Consider the following 26,997-nt stretch of genomic DNA (forward strand, 5'->3'; position numbering starts at 1 on the left):
ATGCATAAGTGGCTTATAAAAAAAGTAAAGAAAATTGACCCAGCTACATCTACTGTTACACCTTATAAATAAGTATACTAATTGTGATAAGCTTGTAAAATAATATGGTGTTGAGAGTAACAATGCATGTTTTGAAAAAGTTATACAGACTAAAGGTAAGAAATTAATAAATTATGAAACTTTTAAGCCATTATTGCAAATTGTATTCAAGTATAATAATAATAATAATTTAATTATAAATTGTTGATAGTATCATCAGTTTATTTTTTTTCTGATAATTTATTATTAATTCAGTATTAGTATTGTAGCTTGAATTTGATTAGGTACGTTATATTTTTTAGATGATGTTTATTTTGAAATTATTACTAATGATGAAAACAATGGTAATGTACTAATGTAAATGGAGCTTTTCATGTGGCAAATAAATTATGTACTGTTAACCATACTAATGATGATATACCTGAAGAGCCTGGTGTTGAGAATAATATTATAAAGAATGATTGTTTTGAAAAAGTTCCTCAGACAAAAGGTAGGAAATTAATGAGATGTTCAATTTCCAAATGTCCAGGCACGGCATTGATACACACAAAGCAAAAAAATCATGTACCAGCTATTTGTTCTTCTAATGGAACTGTTCCAATAAAAAGTATATTTTCTAACCATTTGTTATCAAAAGAAAACGTTGAATGTTTAAAAGTGCATCGTTTTTCTGCTTTACCAAAAGAAGTCAAAGCCTAAGAAGCTCCTTTAGATAAACTAATCTCTGCACAAAACCTAAAGGTATGTCAAAAAACAGCCAGTTAATGTGTACAGTTTTTAACGATGGTAAACGAGGAATTATTAGTGCCTGGTCATGGCCTTCTAGTGAAGTTGCTTATTTAAAACGGCAAAAACTAGATATTCAACAAAAATTTAATCCATTAAAACCTTTGGATAGAAAACTTCAATACTATAATCCACCTGGACATAGAGATATGCTTCAGCATATTAATAGTGCATGCTGATATTCCTGAGCTGAAAAATAAACTTAAGTCTTGTATTTCAGTTTCTTTACGAGTAGACGGTTCTGTTGATCGCTTTCAAATAGATAATATCCACGTATTGCTGAAAATAATTACTAAATAAAGAAACACTGATTTACTTTTTTTAGGATTTGAAGAACCAGAAACCAGAGGTGCTTTAGGTTACTATAATTTAATAAAAAAGTCAATTGAACATTATTTACCTCGGGATCAAATACTTCCAGTAACATCTGGTGTCGTCACAGATGGTGCTTACATTAATGTAGGAGAAAAAATGGTTTATGGGCATTGTTAAAAAATTATAGGCTTCTCAATAATATGCTTTCAATGAAAGTTTGGTGCGCAGTACAACGAAGAGCGTTAGCTTGGGAAGAACTTGCAGCACATTTTGTGGAAGTAATCAAAAATATTGAATCATGTACATCAATCGCAACATACTTCCATCAGTCTGGTCTTCGTACTAAAGAATTTAGTAAATAAAGAATTATTTTCATTTAATTTTTTTAAATAATTTTAAATAAGCCGATTTTTATGTAAAAATAATACATGGAATTATGGAAGCATACCACCGCATTTGTGTGTGTCAATAAAATATAATATAAATGGTCGTAATAATTATTTTCATATTATAATATTTACCTATTTATAAATAAAATCATATAACTAGACGATTAAGGCTAGATTCGTTAGAAAAACCGTGGCGGTAAAACCCATTCGGACCTTACGGTGAAAATACCGCAGAGTATAGCGTAAATCAAAAAGACACAATTGTCTGACACACACAATTATTTATTCAATTTATTGTTTTCGACGAGCTCTCGCTCCGTACAGTCTGCTGTGTAATGTCAAATACTCAAATGTATAAGCTAACAAGTAACTGCAAACCATAGGCGCCCGCAGGGGGGTGCAAGCTGAGGCATTTGCCCGCTGGCTTTTTCAAAATATTTTTTTTAATTGAATGTTTTAAGATAAATTACTATATACTATACAACAAATTCAAAGTATAAAATAAGTTGTAATATAATACATTGTATACGAGTATAATAAAAAATGTTATTATTTTAAAACACCTAGTAAAATTATAATATTTACTAACTAGTTAGTGAAACCAGAAACACAATATTCCTATATTATAGGCAGTGGTGGGCTGGTGGCGTGAAATAATATTATATTATTTGATTTGATATTTTATGTTGATGAATATACTTTGAATTTTGATAATTTATATTAATATATGATGATATATAATAATTAATATATGGCGCAACGGTCGATATAACGTGGTGAATCGCACATTCGCACATTCGCATATTTATTATTATGAAAATTAGTATTATTAGCTTAACACGTTTTTCGCAGTATCTATAAATATGATAATATAAATTTAATATTATTTTCGTTTTACAATTTTATAAGTTAGTAAAATAAAATGTCTAACCTTATTACAATATTGTTATGATACAAAATACATGCTAATTTTATTTAACTTACTAAAAAACTTAATTATAATACTACTCAAACTAGTCTTGGCGGGGGGGGGGGGGTTTAAGGGCGCCAAAACATGAGTTCTCCCAGGGCACCAAAACTTCTTGCGCTGGCCCTGGATACCGTTACATAATATTTCAGTATTAGAATAGCCAAGGGTGGTTGTACCGTAATATTACGGTACATTATATCAGAAAAAACCCGTGGATACAGGTGTAATAACGCAAAAGTAAAAGAAAAATGAACAAAATAAAATATAATAAAATAATCTAAAGTTAATACAACTAAGAATCCTGCCAAAAATTATATTTATTAGAGGATGATATTAAAAATAAAATAGTGTTTGATTGATTTATTAAGTTACACTAAAGGATCTATATTGTTCTCCACTCTACATTATTGTGACCCTAATAATGGAGTTCTAGAAATGAATCTTTTTCGTTGTTCCTGATCAGCAAATAGCACGATATGGTCGATGACCAGAAACAATCGCCTGGAATGCGAATTTTGACATCTGTCTATTTGTGATTTTTGACTAATTTTATTATATTTACAGTTATACTATTATATTAATATCTATATCACGTTACGTATTATTTTAGCTAGAGTTCGATAATTAAGTTGATTTGTGATAAAAGCAATATGAAATAAATAGATAAATAACATGTTTATTTGTTGGACGAGAGAAACTTTTAAAGTTTATGTTTATTTTTCATACTATGATAGTATGAATTATTCAATGAAAAATTACTCTAAAATATTATAATATAATCACATAATATAGAAAAGAAAATTAATAAATTCGAAATCATTCTGTGTACCTAACTATACTTACTATAATATCATATTGTACGTTTATACTTTTTATATTTTGGTATAAAAAAGTTACCATGCCGTGGTGATTCAAGATCTATAAAGAAGAGGTTAGCTAGTAGGTAATCAGAAAACTTGGTGATTGGCTGTTATGAGTGACGTAGTCAATAGACCTTATTAATAATATTTATTCACGGTATATAGATGGTTTATATGCTGTAGGCGCATAAACATTTTTATTTAATTATAACTAAACTATAATATGAATGTGAATATATTTATTAATAATGTAATTATTTAATAAATCACCAATTTATTATGTAAATGTCGCATCCATTAAGTGAAATAGTTATATTCTGTGATGAAATCGACAATTTCATGAACTGGATGTCCAGATAGTGAAATTCACCTTCCTCAGATTTTAGATGGTCCAGCAATATTATAATACATAAACAAAAAAATCCATGTATGTAAAATATATGATATACACATCGTTTATATATTATTGTTGCATATATATTTTATTATTATTATTATAAATTATCACAATTGCATTAAAATAATATAAATATAAATATATTCAAAATGTTCAATTTCTTCTTGCTATCGTTTACTATACTCATTTTCTCGTTTAATTTGATAAGTTAAATATAATTAATACAGAAATAAGTACAACTGAATGATTATATTATTTTTAATACCTACTTATAAGTTTATGGTGAATATTTGAACATATTTTTGTGCATTTTGAGTTAAATTTTGACCCTTTTGGTTGGCAAGTTTTCCACTTTTTTCGTGCAAATAATTTAGGTCACTTATTGTTATTGATAGTAATTTATGGCATTAAAATTAAATGAAACGTAATACAATTCACAAAAATACAAAACAATGTATTAAATGGAAAATATGGTAATTCTAATATAGGTATATTATAATAATAATAATCAATAAAGGCAATGTATCACATTATTTGAAATAAAAAAAGAATAGGTATAAAAAATAAGATTTTTTTCTTCTCTATAATTTTAACAAAATACATTGAGGACAAAAATAATTTAAAATTTATTTCACAATTTATTTCATTTTTTTAGATAACTTTCTTTTTTTCTATTTTGATTTTCAAACTTTATTCTAATGGAATATTCTTTGACAAATATAAGTCTTAGCCACATTTTGCATTGCTCATTTTGGCAATGCAATCGCTTAAATATCATTCTTAACAATCTTGATGATATATTTTTGGATTGGAAAATAGTATAAAAATGTATGTATTATATTTACACCAATACATATAAAAATACATATTTTATATTAACTTTATCTTGTCTTTGATTGGTACAGCGAATACTATAAGATAGACACGCATATAATATAACATAATAATATTGATGGTGTATTGGTACACATAACGATTAAGAGTATTCCAATGACGTGGAACTACAACACTGGTGCACTAAAGGTTATATTTTAAAGAAACGTTCGTTGATAAAACATATAAAACATTTCATTGGATGTGTCACCAAATTATAAAATGTTTCCGAATTGGGTGTTGTCGTAAAATTTTTGGATACCTCTGCTATACATAATTTAAATATGCACTACAACTTGAGAGCATAAATAAAAAAATGATTACAAAAACACAATTAGCATTTAATCAATTTATTTTGGTGTAATCTTAGAGTTTTGTTTGTATAAACATAATTTAAACATAGAATCATGCGCTTAACCAACGATTTGAACAAATGTTCCCGTTGAATGTTAATCCGAGTGATAGAAGTTTTAGTGTTGACTATCGACAACACACACATTTCACAATGTACTTGCTTGGGTGTAAGTCTTTTAAAGTTTTCGTACGATTCGTTAATTGGTTCATAATTTTTTTAAATTAATAATAATATTAAATTTAGATTTCCGTCGGTTTATGAGTTGAAAAAAACAATTCGGTATTCAATTATACCAACGAAATTAAATGATGTGAACAGAAATATAACTGCAGTGTGCTATAGAATGAACTTCAGTAAAAAACAGTATCAATGTGTATTTCGAAATCAATTAAATTTCTTAGTATATGCGATTCTCGACCAGATACGGACATACCACCAACAACAATAGAGATGTGTTCAGATAGAGCTTTAAAAAATATTGAAAAAACACTCAAAACGAATTCGATTGGAAAAGATGAATACACAACGATTATTGTACGGAAGGTAAATTAGACAGTAGGTACGATGTACAGTATTAATAAATATATGACTTAAGTCATAAACAATTTATAGGTAAAAATTAGAACTTACTGCAACACTGTATAGACTATGTTATTTCACTATGGCAAAATTATAATTCTAAACTCACATTCTTTAATTTTAGGCTGATATACCACCAGAAATTAAAAAGATGAAGCAAGATACTTAATTTATCTACAGGCACATGGGGACATGCTGGTTAACAAAAATATTCAACGTCCATAAAAAAATGTTTGGATCACATCAAAGAGAACAAAAACACTCACCAATTATTACGTGACTCTGCTAATCTCATCTGATATTAGCTAATGTGGAATATTATGCAATGAACCCCGCGAAAGAGAGACAACCTGAAATTGTAATGGTTAATAAATAATGAAACAAACTGCATCACTGGGTTCCAAAGACATTCAGAATGTAATGTTCCCTTTGAATTTGAATTCAAGTGTTCGAAGTTTTAGAATTGATTATCGACAGCACACACATTTCACAATGTACTTGCTTGGGTGTAAGTCTTTTAAAGTTTTCGTACGATTCGTTGATTAGGTAATACATATTTTTTTTTCAATTAATAATAATATTAAAATTAGATTTCCGTCGGTTTATGAGTTGAAAAAAACAATTCGGTATTCAATTATACCACCGAAATTAAATGATGTGAACAGCAATATAACTGTGTGCTATAGAATGAACATCAGTGAAAAACAGTATCGATGTCTATTTCGAAATCAATTAAATTTCTTAGTATATGCGATCCTCGACCAGATACGGACATACCACCAACAACAATAGAGAGGCTTTCTGATAGAGCTTTAAAAAATATTGAAAAAAAACTCAAAACGAATTCGATTGGAAAAGATGAATACTCGACGATTATTGTACGGTTAGGGTCTAACCTAAAGATGTACAGTATTAATAAATATATGACTTAAGTCATAAACAATGTATAGGTAAAACTTAGAACTTACTGCAACACTGTATATAGACTATATTATTTCACTATGACAAAATTATAATTTTAAACTCGCATTCTTTAATTGTAGTCTGATATACCACCATAAATTAAAAAGATGAAGGGTCCCTTGTTTATTGTAAATTAACTAATTCCATACATGAACTTTTAACGAATCTTTCGGCAACTTTTTAGAGTAACAGCATAAATTTATGAGCAAATATTTGAAGCATATGGTAATCTTTTATATTTAATAATCATAATTGATATTTTCTGCCAAAATGAATGTATGTATTGGTGCTCTGGAAGTATTCTACAAATATGTTTATCTACGATATTGAATATTTTTCTACCTTTTTCGTACTAATATCCAATTTTCTACATAGTAGTTGGTATTTTCAAAAATTACTAGGTAAGGTTACATGCACATAGTGAAATAACTATAAGGCTTTCGTGCCTACTCCCATAGTGCCATACGAAAAAATAAAAAATAAAAAGTGAAATAACTCATTTTATGTACTGGATTAATAAATTATTAATATAAATTCAAATCTTTTTTGCCATAATAACATTATATAACTATATAAGTCATAACTAATTAAAAATAAATAAATGTTCTGTATAACTTTCCAAGCAAAAAGGAGAAATAACGTATGACAAATTAATACAATTAATTATATAAAATATACAGTGTGTTCACGATATGAGGTACCACTAAATATTTCTTCCGGATTTCAGTATGCGGAGTATTCTTTTTCAAACGATTTTTGTACAAAAATTTTTTTTCTAATTATAAATTTGGCAAAGTTACAGTATGGTCAAATTTAATATTTATGTAGGTATAATCTGCTTTTAACGACATTTTAATAATGTTCATTTTATAATTGAGCTACCTAGTTTTGATATTTTTAATTTGCTACTTACATACAAAGAAGACTGAAATAAATTATTTACTATTGTTATTTACTCAATCTACAGTTGCAAGTTTGTAAATATAAATAGTTGATAGTTGGAGGTAAAGACAATTAAAAAAAAATAATACTAAAAATTAATTTATTTAAATTTTAAGGAATAAACATATTATCTAACAATTTTAGAACTTATTACTATTGACTTATTGATACATTTTATCTAATAAATTGTTCAAAGTTTCCACCTTGATGTTTCAAACATGATTCCAAACGTCTCAAAAATTCACGTGATATTGCTGCTTTTATTTGATCTTCATTCAACAATACATTATAAATTATAATAATTTTTTTTATTGCATAATAATAATAATAATAAATATTGTTAAATTATGGCGATAACTTATTATTATTCTAATGCAGTTATCAATTTATAATAAATGAACCAGATTAATAATAACTTATAAGGAATAGACCAAAAAATCTACTCAAGTGATTATAATTAGAGTAAATGGTGATACGAAAATAGGTAGATCAATTATAAAATAAACATTATTAAAATGTCATTAAAAGCAGATTATATACTTACATAAATATTAAATTTGACCATACTGTAACTTTGCCAATTTTATAATTAGAAAAAAACTTTTTGTACAAATTTCGTTTGAAAAAAAATACTCCACATGCTGAAATCACTTACTATATGAACTGGATTAATGAATTATTTATATAAATTCAAATCCTTGATTTGTATATCTTGCAAACCAAAAATGTGAGATATTTTAATACAGTAGATAAATTATATTTGTATATTATGTATAATATCTAGTTTCTAAATTAATAATGAATTATACAATGTCATTAAGACAATAATGATTTGAATTTAAATCAATATTTAAGAGGACGCCACACCCGCATGTGTTGTCTCCGTCTTACAAACGTATAACATAGCAAAATCTGTTTAGCGCGGGACAACTTTTCTCCCTCAATATTTATAGCAGAATTACCAAAATTCCACAACGCATAGGTAAGAACTATATCTGTGTCATAGCGTCGTTATTTTTTTGATAGCACAAACCAATAATTTTAAGTAATTTAATGAAAAAATAAAAAATAAATGTATTTTCTTAAGCTTATAACTTTAATTATATTTATGTTATCAAAAAAATAACGACGCTATGACACAGATAAAGTTCTTACCTATGCGTTGTTGAATTTTCGTAATTCTACTATAAATACAAAGGGAGTAAAGTTGTCCCGCGCTAAACAGATTTTACTATGTTATACGTTTGTAAGACGGAGACAACACATGCGGGTGTGGCGTCCTCTTAATGATGATAAAAATGGATTAGAAAAGAATTTATTAACTGTTTATTATATCTCTGCATTAAAACGACAAATGATTATATTATAGTATTAATCTATTATATTTTTCAATATTTTTTTACAATAGTTACTTACTATATATTATAATATAATATTATGTATATGTCACATCCCCATCTAGTTCATGAAATTAGTGATATAAAATTGGGGGTGTGACATATTCTACATAGGTATGTGATTTAGCATAAGTTTTGAAGGTAGGTACCAATTAACTTATGTTTAGACAATTGGGGATTATAAAATATTTTAAAAAAATTGGAATGCATCATTCGTCGTCATGATTCAGTGAAAATATAAACGTAAATATATGAGATTGTGTTCTAGTCCATTTTTATCATAAATAAATTATTGATATAAATTCAAATCATTTTTGTCATAATGACACTATATAATTCATTATTAATTTAAAAATTATATAATTAATTGTATTAATTTGTCATACGTTATTCTCTTTTTTGCTTGGAAAAATATACAGAACATTTATTTATTTTTAATTAATTATGACTTATATAATGTTATTATGGCAAAAAAGATTTGAAATTATATTAATTATTTATTAATCCAGTTCATAAAATGAATAATTTCACTATGTGGATGTAACCTTACCTACTAAGTTTTGAAAATACCAATTAACTACTACGTATACTAAATTGGATTTTAGTATGCGATACTATATTGAAGTTTTGTTTTTGCAGTCAAGGGTCATTTGATGCACATGGATGTTCATAGCTGGAATTAAATAATTTCATGTAAATGTTATGAACGAAAAAGGTAGAAAAATAGAAAATATCGTAAATAAACATACTTGTAGAATACTTCTAAAGCATCAATGCATACATTGTTTTTCGCTTCTTGTATTGTTGGTGCTACAAAATATAAATTAATACCAATTATAAATGATTATTTTATATACACATTTTATTCTGAGTTAAAATAAATGTAATTTTTAGAGCATTCGAAAACATTTGTTGAAATATCAATTATTGTTAAATATATGGATGTTTAAATATAAAAACTTACCATCTGCTTCAAATATTTGCTCACAGATTTGTGCTGTTACTTTAACTGTTGCCGGAGAATTTGATAAAATTTCATGATGGAAGTCAATACATGGATAAATTTCGTTTACGATGGCCACCGGATCCTTCATTTTTTTAATTTCCGGTGGTATATCAGCCTAAAATTAAACAATGCGAGTTTACAATTATAATATTGTCATAGTGAAGTAACATATACAGTCTGTACAGTATGACCTGAGTCATACATTTATTAATATTGTACATCGAACTGTCTATTTTACCTTCCGTACAATAATCGTTGAGTATTCATCTTTTCCATTCGAATTCGTTTTGAGTGTTTTTTCAATATTTTTTAAAGCTCTATCCGAACGTCTCTCTATGGTTTTTTGTGGTATGTCCGTATCGGGCCGAGGGTCGCATATACTAAGCAAATTAATCGTTTTCGGAATAGACATCGTTAATGTCTTTTCTTGGAAGTTAATCTTGTAGCATACAATTATATTTCTTTTCACATTATTTATTGTCGGTGGTATAATGGAATACCGAATGGTTTTTTTTAATTCATAAACCGACGGAAATCTAAATTTAATATTATTATTAATTGAAAAAAAATTATGTATTAATCAACGAATCGTAGGATAACTTTAAAAGACTTACACCCAAGCAAGAACATTGATATGTTTGTGCTGTCGATAATCAATTCTAAAACTTGTAACACTTGGATTGACATTCAACGGGAACATTACATTTTGAATATCTTTAGAACCCAATGATATCGTAATGGTGGAGGTGCGATCATTTTCATTAAACGTTCTTGTTTCAGGCTTAAAGGTATCATAAACGTAAAAAATATTAGTTAAGATTTTATCATGTAATAGCTTAATTACAAAATAAACACATGATGGATATTATTAATGCATCTAGGATAATTATTATAACCAAGGACGGAGAAATATGTAGGATCGTTTTCAGAATCTACTAATCTTCAGAATTTCAGTTCGTGTCGAGTAATCGAGGTTCATCTCAATATATCTATCAATCTCGATGATTGGAAATAAATCAGAAATGTCACACAACAAAAGAGTATTCTCTTATTTTACTCTGTCGTACGAGAGATGTTGTATTCAATTTATAGGTTATAGGTAATTGGCATAATATCATATATTGAGTGAGTGACGTAAAATGTTTTAAGCAGCTATACGTTTTTAGGGGTACAAAATCTGCTACATTTAATGCAGCCGTTACGTATTTTTATTATAGTATATTATATCACTCGAAAAGGATGCTGTTTGTTTCATTATTTACTAACCATTACAATTTCAGGTTGTCTCTCTTTTTCGGGGTTCGTTGCATAATATTCCACATTAGCTAATATCGGAATGAGATTAGCAGAGTCACTTAATAATTGGTGAGTGTTCTTCTTCGCTTTCATGTGATATAAACATTTTTCTACGGACGTTGAATTTTTGTGTATACGAGTATTTCCCCATGTGCCTGCTGATAAATTCAATATCTTGCTTCCTTCTTTTCTCGCCACCTGTAAATTATAATGCAATTATTGCATTATCACAGTGGTTATTAATACCACTTGTGAACATATTCGACAAAAATATAATTTGTATACCTTTAAATCTTCTGTGTTCTTTACACAATATGCAGATGTTCTTTTTGATCGATTCCACAGATAACTACACACTCCAGCTAATCCAACTGTGCCTAACGCGACACTCACTATATACGATTTCGTTAACATATTGTAGACGAAATTAAATATCTCAATTAATAAAGTACAAAAATTAATCGTCGAGACGTTTAACAAAACTAAATAATGATTTGTCTTTTTTGTAAGTTAATTAATAAACAGTTTAGTATTTTGTTGTCATGGATAAAAATATATAATAATAATCACCATGTTTGTTATTATTTTTACCAAGGACAATTGAAAACTAGTCAATTGATTCCGATAACTTTTGTGTGACTTATATTATATAATATTTTTACTTTTTCATTTATTCATCACCTCTAGAACAGGATTGTAACATTTATTTGGGTATATTTACACAATATATAGGTATAACACGCGTTTGGGTACATCATTCATCGACATTTCCCGTAACATAGAAACGACGAACTAACTATAAATGTGTCAACGTTTTGAAAAAAATCATCCTAATAACAATTAACAGTAAAAATAGGGCTATATCACTTTGAGATGATAAATTATTATCAAAATAATATGGACCGCGTGTTTTTTCAGACACGTTTCAGCTGCATGCCTTTACCCATTTTTGGACGTATTATGTTTTACATTAATCTACCCATGACTGCAGAGGCTGAAACTTGCACCGTTGATATGATTGAATGTGAATTGATTCACTTACAAAATATTAATTCATTCAATCAGCTAATAGATTATTCCTTTTTTAAATTCAAAGCTATTATTTAAATATGTGTGTATATTTGTGTATTATTTATTTTTTTTACAGAAAATATGGTACCCAAACCATTTTGCTTCCTTTACATTATTTTACCTATTTGAGTTTTTTGTTTATTGCGGTTATTTAACTTATTGCAATTGCAGAACACCGTTTTTATATCTTAAGTTTTGTCATCGTTACATGTTTCACGAGTCGCAATAGTATAAGGTATTTAAAGGTATTTACTACTTTAATATATTATTTATACCTATCTATAATACGTTATAACAATTGTATGCATTTTGTGTATGGACACATTGAACAAGTTTCACCTATAAGATATGCTTATAAAATATTATAATACCTATATTTGCAGTAGTTACACTATCTATTATATATGTTAGGTAGGTATATAACGTTATAATATAATTTATATGTACTAGTATGGAACCTAACCTGTTAGGTACATACAAATACCCATTCTGTATAAAACATTTAGTTACACACATTTTACATAATACCTATATTACTATAGCGGAAAAAATAAAATACTTGTTTACGTAGTTACTATATACTTCATTTTACAAATAAACCTATCAAAACATATATTTTAATTAATCTAACTTGTAATAATATTTTCACTTTTGTATAAATATAGATAGGTAGGTATACCTAGGTACATTTACATTTTTTGTATATTAAAATGGTCATCATATTCATATTCATATAGGTATTATACAATATAATAATACAATAATCCTGAGCTTATTATTACATAATTATAATTTTTTAGTGTTCAAAAATAAATAAAACTTATTGTAAATTTATTTTAATTATTTGCAGAACATATATATATATATATATATATATATATATATATATAAAATGGAATATCAATATTCTAATTCCAGAAGTAAAAAGCTACACAAATATGTATAATAAGAGGTTTATTTTAAGAAAGTTTAACTACACTATAAACGTGATGTTATATAACAAAAAAATTTTTTTTAGAAAAAATATGTATCACTTAAAGTAGACGCTTCTGCTTTAATAAATCCTGCAGTGAAAACAGTTTTTGATCTTTGTATGACAAGAGCAATTTGGTGAATGATTTAGTTTTACTAAAACTATTATAAATATATTAAATTCTAATACTATGAAAGACGATTGAAATAAACAAAATGGTTCTCAGTGATGAAGGTGTATGGCTATATTATGTGATAAATTTAAAAAAAATTAATTTCCGGGGGGCGGGGGCTCATTTTTATATTTTATAAGAGGGTAGGTACACATAGTTTAAGAAGCTAATTCTCGATACCAATTAAATTAATGTAAAAAAAATATTCTATAATCCCCCCCTACAAACCACTAAAAGGTGTCACTGTCTGGTCACTACTTTTTAACTTTTGCGGAACCGTCAATAAATGAACCTTACAACTATCTCAACACTGAATTCGCACTTTTATAGAACTCGGTGCTCTCCATGTTAAATCGGGTATGCGAAACACTGATTGGACCATGTTTAGAACAAAATTTGAACACAGTGCAGCGGCGTAATTAAACACTTGGCCCTAATGTCAAATATAAAAAACTGAAAAAATAAAATGTTTTAACCAGTTTAAAAAACATTCAACAATGCGTTAAAATAAAATAGTTAATTCAACCAAAAAGGTACAATCGTATAATTTGATTTTTATTGTTAACAAAAAAATATAGAAGTTTTGAACCTATTACACCTACATTTTAGTAATTATAGCAGTTATTTATATTATACATCATATATTTCATCAAATATCTTTAAAAGTATTATTAATCCTAAATTGTAATACAAAAATGAAACTCATTAAATACAATTTTTAAATTGTTCAAATTGTTATCAGAGTAAAATTCGAACAACGTAAACTAACTTTAAGTTTATAGAATTAAAGGTATTTTGAGCTTCAATTAACTGCAGTAGCGAGGCCCCTTAAGAGCAACATTACAAACAATAATATACTCTGTTCTGTCCTGATATAGTATATTTATAAATATAACATTTAACTACATTATATAATGTAACGAACTAAAATGAAAAACTTAACATAAATGCATTGTATTCTCAATTGTACGTATTTCCAAGAATTCTTACCACATAGACAATATACAGAAACCTAACACATGAGATCCTATTACATGATGCTCACGAAAATCATAACTACAAGCCAACACGAGTATTTACGGCAAAAATATTATATTTTAAATTATTATGGTATCTATGGTGCTACGATGGCAACGTAAAAGGCCGTCGAGATAATTCTCCTTGAAACGGTTCGCCCGGATGGACGGCCCGTGTCGTAAATAAATGATAAACTTTGTCTTTTGTAATCAGGTGTCTCTATTTCTATGTTTTGAAAAGTATATACATGACAATATTGGGGCTTAAAGTAAAGCGTCGATTTGTGCCGACTAGACTTAAATAAGTGAGTCGACATAATCGGAGGAGCTTGGATATTAGTCGGGTAGCTACCGGACTCTATGTGTACAATTAGGTATAATTTTATGCACAGTATATTATAACAAAATATCGGGTGTGGGAGCCGGCCGTCGTTGGTACAAACTTAACTAAGCGTAACCCCGACGATGAACCTGGCTCGGGCCGGACACCTTAATTAAGCGCCGGGATTGGTGACGGACCCTAAAAAGGGCCGTTTTATTGAAGTGACGCCGAAAACCGCTTAACGTTCGATGATTTGAGAACTGCGGCGGTATCCGTGGGTCAGCGTCGTCGTTGTTGATCGGCTACCGGATGATGTTTGAAGCCGTGGAGCGGCGTATCGTCGTCGGAGTATAGGTGGCACGGGTCTCGTACGTCGTCGGCAGCCGGAGGATGCTTGAAGCCGTGGAGCGGCGTATTGTCGTCGGAGTATAATAGGTCGCACGGGTCTCGTACGTCGTCGGCAGTCGGACGATGCTTGAAGCCGTGGAACGGCGTTGTCGTCGGGCAGCGTACTGTGTCGTGGTCCGGTCCTCTTCCGCCAGAATTCTTGTTTTGAATTTGGCTTGTAGACGGTTTGAAGGTTTGAAATGGACTGACTAGATTGTCGAAAGCGTCCGGTATTTATACCCTTTTCGACAATCTAGTACGTTGCTCATTGGTCAGCGTTTATTCGTTCTGCCAGAACAAAACCACACCGTTGCTTTACCGTTTCCTTTACTAGGTATGGTTTTAACTGTCGGAACGTATTGTTTTATTTGATCGTCTTTGTTGGTCTTTAGAAAGACCTTTTTAGTTGTTTTCGTTAGTTTATTCTGTAACATCCTTGGAAAAAGTAACATCCTATACATGGGACCCTGTTACGGGAGGTTCACGAATTTCATAACCAAAACGCCTACTACGCTCGTTCAATTTAACAGACAATGAACAAAATATAGATTCTGAATATATATAATTCTTTTGTAAAATATTATACATTACATTTTCAAGAATATTTTTTGATTGAGTAAAACCATAAAAAATAAATAAAGAATACCGAACGGAACACTAAAAACGCAACGACCATTTGATTGTGATCTATTGCCTACGTCACGCACTAGTCCACCCCGCACCGTTTTTACCAGTTCCTCACCAAACACTGGCTAACCTCTTTTTTATAGATCTTGGTCTACAGTGTACATGATATATTTAACGTTCTAACACATGAGATCATATTACATGATCTGGTATTCTTTTAAAAATGCAAATGTGAATTTAATTTTTATTCACGATCCAAAGTATAAAAAATGTTCACCCTTTAGTGGTTAAGATTCGAATAATTTATGGAAAATATATGTTATTCTGAAATTATGATAAAAATATATTATGATATTACGATATATGGTCGTCTAAGGTATACATGATATATCTTAACGTTCAAACACATGAGATCCTATTACATGATGATCACGAAAATCAATAAAACAAACCAACACGAGTATTTACGGCAAAAATATCATATTTTAAATTATTATGTTATCTACGGTGCTACGATGGCAACGTAAAACGCTGTTGACGTAGTTTCTACTTGGAAAAAGTAACACCCTATACATAGGACCCTGTTACGGGAGGTTCATGAATTTCATAACCAAACCTACTACACTCGTTCAAAATTGAACAGACAATGAACAATATATGGATTCAGAATATATATAATTCTTTTGTAAAATATTATACATTACACGTTCAAGAATATTTTTTGATTAATCTATTATGACATCGAGAAGGAGTATAAGATGAGATATAGTGATATATATATATATATTAAATGGTATGCTGAAACCAGTTTTCATGTATCGGCCAATGAGTACACTATTTTCATTAGACCCTGTTACATTCATTTCCGTTTATAACACTGCATTGTTGCCTAAAATACGGCCGAATTTATAAGTTCATCCAAAACCGCACAAAATCGGCTTTTATTTTTAATGGATTCTTTTAAAAATGCAAATGTAAATTTGAGTTTTTATTCGCAATCCAAAAAACTAAAAAGATTCACTTTTTAATACTTAAGATTTGAAGAATTTTTGAAAAATATATGTATTGTGAAATTATGACAAAAATATATCATGATATTTACAATATACGGTCGTCTTATAGTATACATGGTAAATTTTTCGTTCTAACACATGAGATCCTATTACATGATGCTCACGAAAATCATAACTACAAGCCAACACGAGTATTTACGGCAAAAATATTATATTTTAAATTATTATGGTATCTATGGTGCTACGATGTCAACGTAAAAGGCCGTCGAGATAATTCTCCTTGGAAAAAGTAACATCCTATACATGGGACCCTGTTACGGGAGGTTCACGAATTTCATAACCACACGCCTACATGAAAATATAATGTGAATTCAGTACCTATATATACAATTTCATAAAATTGTCAACCTTTTTTATATTACACGTTCAAGAATAATATTAATCGTTGAGCTGTTCGAGAAGCAGTATAAAATAATATATTATATCGGCATTAACTCGTATATAAAGTGGAATGCTGAAACCAGTTATGTAATGGCCAACGAGTACAGTTCATTTCCATTTAAATCACTGCACGTTTGCTAGGCATTTTTGATCCGTGAATTAGGACACGGTTGAATTGGATTTTGTCCAATCAGCAAAATCGTTTAGATTTCTTTTGGTGAAATCAAATAATATGATAATTATTTTAAAATAATGATTCGGTTTTGTCAAAAAATAAAAATAAAAATTGGGATGTTGATATCGTTTTGCTGTACAGTAAGTTACAAGTGAGTTACTTTAATGGATGGAATTAAATTTGAATCCAATGATATTATATCATTGTATACGAAATACGATTCTAAGCGGAGACGGTTTATCTGTCTAGGATATATCATAAACTAGCTGATTTCTGTGCACTTCGTTACACGTTAAAAATACCGACTCTATAATATAATTAATTCGTCACTTATACCAGGTCTATTCATGATCAAAACTTCCCATGTATTTACCCTACCTGAATCTGCTTTAAAAAATTTAACACAGTCATTTAAAATACAGAACTAAAAGTATGTTCAGTAATATTATTTATCGGATTTTTAGCTTTGTATAAGTGAAACAATTTTTATAATTGCTGCCTAATATCAAATTGCTGATTTCTTATTCTTCCATACTAAATTGTATAAAAATATATTTAATATTATTATTATTTCTATAGAAAATCTCAAATTTACATTAAAAAATTAAGGGCAACTTATTAAGATATAATATAGCCTATAGATTCATGGGATTTTGTAGCTTTCTGATGGTGAAAAATTTAAAAATTCGTTAAATAGTTCCAGATATTAAACTAATCAAATGAACAATTTTTTTTATTCTTTATTAATTTGTGTGTATATTGGTTTATGTGATCGGTGTGCATTTTATCGTTCGACGATTATTATATGATAAGAGTATGATATTCTATTGGTATATTAAGTATATATTGGTGTATGCGTGATGCATGAGATTATTTGTATCGATAAACTTCTAGGAACAATTCTTATTGTTCGCGTAAAGGATAGGTTGCACGTAGCTGGAAACTCATTGGTCTTCTTGAGCCCGTGCTGTCTAGCGTATTGGCGATGAATAATTATACTTGTTTATTACTCCTAAAACTCAACATTTTTGAAAATCCTTTCTTATTGCACGGTGAAAATATGAGAAAACCCTCTATTCCAAATTTCAAGTTCTTACGTTGCGTAGTTTTTGATTTACAGCGATCAGTGAGTGAGTGGTGTTTGGATTTTATATGTATAGATTATTATTAATATTTATCAAAATATTTTACTTTTCGGTGGACATTTTTGTTTTTTTTTTTTTTTGATAAATTTAAACAAACTTATAATCTTGAAGTAAAGTTTCTAATTTCAAATTTAAAAATACAATTTTTTATGAATTTCTATCTAAGTTAATTTGATAACTTCCTTAATTTTTACATATTTAGTCAAAATTTGAACTTTAAATGCTTATAAAAAAAAATCGTGCCTATTTATTTATAATATTTTTCAACTGCTATTATGACAATATGTTGGAAGACTTGTATTAAATTTTCAAGCGTCTTGACTCGACCAATAAAATTGAATTGAAATAAATAGAAAAAAACTTTAAAAATGTTGAAAAATTAAATGCCAATTAACAGTTCATAACAAATAAAAATATTTTGAAAATTTAATCAAATATAGAAAATATCTATATAGTATATAAACATTCGGTGAAAATCTCATGTATCTATGGTCATTAGTTATAATATAACGTTACATCAAAACCAAAATCGATTTGGCCGAAAACTATAATTGTGTGTAAAAAATCCCATTTCATCGCACAAAATCGGCTTTTATTTTTGAGGTATTCTTTTAAAAATGCAAATGTGAATTTAATTTTTATTCACGATCCAAAGTATAAAAAATGTTCACTCTTTAGTGGTTAAGATTCTTTACTCTCGTGGCGACCGTTGACCATGAATCATTGTTCGACACTATACTGTTCCGTAAATTCTAACTTACTCAAACAATTCTACTCCGATCTTTTTCATTCAAAAACGCGTTTAACGTTAAAAGTGATCTACAATCAATGCAAGCGCAACATCATCCAACCGAAGCAGTTCCGGCTACTAGCTCTGGTAACTTTAGCAAAATTAATTAGGTACCTCTATTTAATTGTAATCGTTATCTACGGCGGACGCACTCGGCCGTCCGTCCCGTAAATCGACGTTCGATTGCGCAACACTCTCAATAAGCGATAAACCACCATGCCATCACAAAAATCTAAAACCGTCGTATCTCCACTTATCATTTCCAAAGCACGTATACAGAGCGTGCCAAATAGATCGCCTAATCAATCTTCAAATTCTGATCCCAACGATTGCTGGATCACCCCCACTTCAGAAAAACGCACAATTACTTCTCCATCTACCCCAACCTCAAGACCGCAAGCAAAAAAAAAAGTATTTGTTACTCAAAATCGATTTTCCTTATTTTCGGATACGATCAACGCATCCGATAATAATCCAGAACCCGAAAAAATGGAGCATGAACCTGAGCACTTAGAAAACTCTTCCGCACCTTCCAAACCCCCACCACCTATTTTTATTCGCGTGGTTACTGATTACAAGGTTTTCTGTGACAACATTAAGCAACTTACGAATGGTGAACCTTTCGTATGTAAAAGTTCTATAAATGGCATAAAACTCTCTACAAGCTCACCTGATTCGTATCGTTCTGTCATTAAATATCTACAATCTAATAAAGCTGATTTTCACACTTATCAACTAAAACAAGACAGAGCCTTCAGAATAGTTATTAGAAATCTTCACCACTCTACACCAATTAATGAAATAGAGAAAGAACTCTCAGCTCTCGGTCACATGCCTCGTAACGTCACAAATGTTTTACATAGAATCACGAAAAAACCTCTCCCGCTCTTTTTCGTTGATTTGGAGCCTGATTTCAACAACAAAGATGTCTTTAAATTTGACCACCTTTACTATACTAAGATAAAAATTGAAGAGCCCAGACCAAACAACCAACCAATCCAATGCCTCCGTTGCCAAGCGTTTGGACACACCAAATCCTATTGCAACCATCCCCCAAAATGCGTCCGTTGCGGAGCCAACCACCTGTCCACCTCATGCCAAAAATCCCAGAATCTTCCAGCAAAATGTGCTCTCTGCAGAGGTTAGGTTAGGTTAGGTTAGGTTAAACCTAAAATACCTATCTCCTCCTGACCCAACCTATTGGCCATCACATTCCAACAGAGTCCCCGACATTCTTGACTTTTTCATTCATACTCTTCCTAATAACATCAACTATAATATTGCAAATCTCGCAGACCTCTCGTCTGATCACACTCCTATCTTATCAACTTTAAATAAACAATCGGTCTCACTGAAAAAATTCCCCACTCTCACCCCAGGGATAATCGATTGGAAAAAATTCTCCCGCATCATTGAAAACAATATATCTCTAAACATTTCTTTAAAATCTACTGAAGAGATAGACTTTGCTGTCTCGACCTTCACCACGTTGATAAATACCGCCGCCCTTGACTCATCAACTTCCTTGCACACCAAACGCAATAAAAATGTTCTCCCTGAACACCTCTCAAAACTGCTAGTTGAAAAACGACGAGCTAGAAACCGATGGCACCACACCCACCTCCCCAGTGACAAAAGTCGCTATAAAAACTTGCGTGCTCCCTTAAAAACCTTCTACGCATTCACAACACAGAAACATACCAACGATACTTACACTCTCTATCTAACTCAAGCAATTCTATTTGGAAAGCTACTAAAAAAATCCTAAATAAAAAAAATGTAATACCACCAATTAGATATCTTGACAGATCCTTCGCTAAGACCAACTTAGAAAAATCAAACCTGTCATATATTTCTAACAATGAAAAAGTCACAACAATATATTATGCTTAAAGGGTTCCAGCTGTTCGAATATATTTCAAATTCTAAATTAAAAATTAGCCATCAATTTGTAACACATAATAGGTCTTTTGCTGCTATTCGTAATGATATTCTAGAAAATATTGAAAATTATGTGCTCAAAAGATTAGACACAACCGACTAGGCTTAATTAAAACCATTGAAGTTTATAAACATGTCAGTATCAGATATGAAACTAAAAGAATGTCATTCATTAATATGTCCAGATTTTAGTTTAGTTGATTTTGTGACATCAAATAAAGAAGCATCTGGACATTCTCAGATTAAAGATGAGCCCATTTCAACTAGTCTTCTCAGGATATTATTAAATTGTTCTAGTTGAAAGTCAATAACTGTTTCATTAGTATGTACCTACTTATTTTAAACATAATTAAATAATATATAAACTTAGTCAATATAAGACTGGTTAAATATATTGTAATAATAATTTACTTTATTTTTATTTTTGGTTTAATAATATTAGTTGTTGTGATTTTTAGGCCCTTCTTCTTTCAATGAAACTTCACAGTGCGGATGTTGAGCGCTTAATTAGTTATTACAATATTATTAAAACTGCAGATCGTTCACAATTATCCTCAGACTGTAACAAAACGTAACTCTTTGGTTTTATGTTTTATTAACTTTTATTTTGCACTTCTTTTTTTATTCATATTTAACATAATATAGGAATACAATACATAATTTCTTTTAATTAATTTATACTCTGTATAGAGCGTACATATATAATACATAGACAGAGTTGGACTCATTCACAACATATATATCATAGAACAGGGCTACACTTACAGTACGTACGGACTATCAGATTTACTGGGGAGAGTACAGAGGTGGTGTGGTTTATTACACCACTTGTACGAGTCAACTTGTTCCACACAGTATACTACGCTTTTTATAGCGTAGTCTATGGGAGCGTCGGAGTACTGATAGTACGCGTTTACTGGTTGTTCCTGGTGGTTGACGGCAACGGATGTCGGCTGACTGGTTGGCACTGGTCGTCGGGGGCTGCAAACGTCGGCTAGCTGGTGGACACTGGTCGTCGGTGGCGGCAAACGTCGACTGGATGTTTGACACTGGTCGTCGGCGGCGGCAAACGTCGACTGGTTGTTTGACACTGGTCGGTCGGCGGCGAACGTCGGGAAGATTGGTCGCTTTCTCAGCGTACTCTAATCTTAACACATTGTACGATATATTCCTAGTACAAGACCTTATACTACACATACAGCTGTAGTCGGCGTCTTTGGAATATATCCCTCAATGTGCCTCCTCGATACTACGAGGGAGAGCGTGGTGTCTTGCTGGTGGTCTCGACGTATATTTCTGTATGCTCCTGATTGTCGGAGTGTATTGGAACTCCGAGACGGAATGATATGTTTTTACGTGTTGAATAGGTGTTAAATACATTGACGGGTAGAGAAAAGAAGTTTTATACGTTTATTTGGGGCTACTTAAATAATTATACTAACATAATTATTGATGAGGGTTCTCCATGATTACCGGACGTTGATAATCGCCAGTTAAAAGGCCGAGGTCGTAGCGCGCTATCTATCGTCGGTGTATGCGTGTGGTACCGTGCATGATCGACGTACATCGGTGATACTGGTAATACTAGGGCGCGCCGTAGTCTATCATGATATATGATTATATACAGAACTGTCCCGTTACAAGACACAATAAAAGATAGACTCTATTTTAAACTAAACATGTCAATATTGAGTGAATTCAACCCTCAAAATGCAGTACTAGAAAGGCTTAAGTATACCTTAATAATAAGGTATACTTTAATACCACTTATAAAATTAAATCGGTTAGGTTAAATAAGTCATAGAAGACCAAATAATAATGTTTTGTTCGTTGCAATTTTCAGGTTCATACTTATGCAACCCAAACAAAAATGGTTTAGGGGAGTTTTTTCAGAAGCATAAGAAAAATCAACTCTTTCAACGGCTGAAGAAATAAAATTCAACTCAAACTTTATACACTTTTAAATTTATTAAAATATAACTTTAATAATATTTTCAAGGTCTATACCATTTTAATTGTGATGCAGTCTATAGTGTACTTTATAGATAAAGAAAAATAGAAGTTGAATGCCCTATGTTTATGTGTATGAACTAAATACACATTTGAGGGTACTGAGGGGGGCGGAAAAAATGTATTTCTCGTCCCCTCTTCACAATATAATCATATTATTATAATTTTATGTGAAACCCATTTTTGGACGTATTTTGTTTTACAATAATTTACCAATGACTGCAGAGGGTTTAACGTGCACCGTCGATATGATTATAATTATATGGTTATTTGACCAGACGACGACCGATCGGTTACCGACGAACGTCGCATTCGTCGAATGTCCAGCGCGAACATCAAACGCAACATTAGAAGGGTACTTTAATATTATGACTTTTTCGCGTTGTTGCATCGACAGCACAATAAACATAATATGTGACAGGCTACAGTATTGAAATCGGATACCGTCAGGGACGGCGAAAGCTATGGGCGACCTGGGCGACTGCCCAGGGCGCCAGCACGGAGGGGCGCCAAACTGAAAATTATTTTTAATTATTTATCTTTTAAAACGCATTAAAAAGCTATGCAATTTGAAATATTCATTATCTAATGTCGTTTTGATTGAAGATGCATCTTCAATTGTCTCATATTAGTCGTATTTGTAGAATATAAGAATAATAAAACAGTGCATCGATACCGCTGGTTTTGATGTAAAAATAATACATGGAATTATGGAAACATACCACCGCATTTGTGTGTGTCAATAAAATATATAAATGGTCGTAATAATTATTTTCATATTATAATATTTACCTATTTATAAATAAAATCATATAACTAGACGATTAAGGCTAGATTCGTTAGAAAAACCGTGGCGGTAAAACCCATTCAGACCTTACGGTGAAAATACCGCAGAGTATAGCGTAAATCAAAAAGACACAATTGTCTGACACACACAATTATTAAATTTATTCAATTTATTGTTTTCGACGAGCTCTCGCTCCGTACAGTCTGCTGTGGAATGTCAAATACTCAAATGTATAAGCTAACAAGTAACTGCAAACCATAGGCGCCCGCAGGGGGGTGCAAGCTATGGCATTTGCCCGCTGGCTTTTTCAAAATATTTTTTTTAATTGAATGTTTTAAGATAAATGACTATATACTATACAACAAATTCAAAGTATAAAATAAGTTGTAATGTAATACATTGTATACGAGTATAATAAAAAATGTTATTATTTTAAAACACCTAGTAAAATTATAATATTTATCCTCAAATCCTAACATTGTCCCCCTCCCTAGAAAAATTTCTGTGGGCGCCAACAGGTAATCAATATTCATATGATCATATATTTTGTTTAGTAAATTTGTACGTAGTATTTTGGTTTCTTTTTTACAAAAAATTCCGTTGTAATTGAAACCAGAAACACAATATTCCTATATTATAGGCAGTGGTGGGCTGGTGGCGTGAAATAATATAATATTATTTGATTTGATATTGTATGTTAATGAATATACTTTGAATTTTGATAATTGATATTAATATATGGCGCAAAGGTCGATATAACGTGGTGAATCGCACATTCGCACATTCGCATATTTATTATTATGAAAATTAGTATTATTAACTTAACACGTTTTTCGCAGTATCTATAAATATGATAATATAAATTTAATATTATTTTCGTTTTACAATTTTATAAGTTAGTAAAATAAAATGTCTAACCTTATTACAATATTGTTATGATACAAAATACATGCTAATTTTATTTAACTTACTAAAAAACTTAATTTTAATACTACTCAAACTAGTCTTAGCGGGGGGGGGGGGGTGTTAAGGGCGCCAAAACATGGTTAGGTTAAACATAACAATTTTCTAATCATAGCACATAACGATTAAGAGTATTCCAATGACGTGTAACTACAACACTGGTGCACTAAAGGTTATATTTTAAAGAAACGTTCGTTGATAAAACATATAAAACATTTCATTGGATGTGTCACCAAATTATAAAATGTTTCCGAATTGGGTGTTGTCGTAAAATTTTTGAATATCTCTGCTATACATAATTTAAATATGCACTACAACTTGAGAGCATAAATAAAAAAATGATTACAAAAACACAATTAGCATTTAATCATTTTATTTTGGTGTAATCTTAGAGTTTTGTTTGTATAAACATAATTTAAACATAGAATCATGCGCTTAACCAACGATTTGAACAAATGTTCCCGTTGAATATTAATCCGAGTGCTAGAAGTTTTAGTGTTGACTATCGACAACACACACATTTCACAATGTACTTGCTTGGGTGTAAGTCTTTTAAAGTTTTCGTACGATTCGTTAATTGATTCATAATTTTTTTAAATTAATAATAATATTAAATTTAGATTTCCGTCGGTTTATGAGTTGAAAAAAACAATTTGGTATTCAATTATTCCAACGAAATTAAATGATGTGAACAGCAATATAACTGCAGTGTGCTATAGAATGAACTTCAGTAAAAAACAGTATCGATGTCTATTTCGAAATCAATTAAATTTCTTAGTATATGCGATTCTCGACCAGATACGGACATACCACCAACAACAATAGAGATGCGTTCAGATAGAGCTTTAAAAAATATTGAAAAAACACTCAAAACGAATTCGATTGGAAAAGATGAATACACAACGATTATTGTACAGAAGGTAAATTAGACAGTAGGTACGATGTACAGTATTAATAAATATATGACTTAAGTCATAAACAATTTATAGGTAAAACTTAGAACTTACTGCAACACTGTATAGACTATTTTATTTCACTATGACAAATTTATAATTCTAAACTCACATTCTTTAATTTTAGGCTGATATGCCACCAGAAATTAAAAAGATGAAGCAAGATACTTAATTTATCTAAAAGCACATGGGGACATGCTGGTTAACAAAAATATTCAACTTCCATAAAAAAATGTTTGGATCACATCAAAGAGAACAAGAACAATCATAAACTATTACGTGACTCTGCTAATCTCATCTGATATTAGCTAATGTGGAATATTATGCAATGAACCCCACGAAAGAGAGACAACCTGAAATTGTAATGGTTAGTAAATAATGAAACAAACTGCATCACTGGGTATCACTGGGTTCCAAAGACATTCAGAATGTAATGTTCCCTTTGAATTTGAATTCGAGTGTTCGAAGTTTTAGAATTGATTATCGACAGCACACACATTTCACAATGTACTTGCTTGGGTGTAAGTCTTTTAAAGTTTTCGTACGATTCGTTGATTAATACATATTTTTTTTTCAATTAATAATAATATTAAATTTAGATTTCCGTCGGTTTATGAGTTGAAAAAAACAATTCGGTATTCAATTATACCACTGAAATTAAATAATGTGAACAGAAATATAACTTTGTGCATTAGAATGGACTTCAGGGAAAAACACTATCGATTCTATTCCAAAATCAATTAAATTTCTTAGTATATGCGATCCTCGACCAGATACGGACATACCACCAACAACAATAGAAAGGCTTTCAGATAGAGCTTTAAAAAATATTGAAAAAACACTCAAAACGAATACGATTGGAAAAGATGAATACTCGACGATTATTGTACGGTTAGGGTCTAACCTAACGATGTACAGTATTAATAAATATATGACTTAAGTCATAAACAATTTATAGTTAAAACTTAGAACTTACTGCAACACTGTATATAGACTATATTATTTCACTATGACAAAATTATAATTTGAAACTCGCATTCTTTA

General features: G+C 30.1%; 1 pseudogene; it reads left to right on the forward strand.

Annotated features, from left to right (window-relative positions):
* On the forward strand, positions 1-26,125 carry LOC149057142 (uncharacterized; annotated as a pseudogene).
* The last annotated feature ends 872 nt before the right edge of the window (positions 26,126-26,997 follow it).

This window comes from Diuraphis noxia, unplaced genomic scaffold, assembly GCF_037042655.1.
Source record: "Diuraphis noxia isolate RWA-SAM2 unplaced genomic scaffold, SU_Dnox_SAM2 contig0003, whole genome shotgun sequence".
Lineage (NCBI taxonomy): Eukaryota > Metazoa > Arthropoda > Insecta > Hemiptera > Aphididae > Diuraphis > Diuraphis noxia.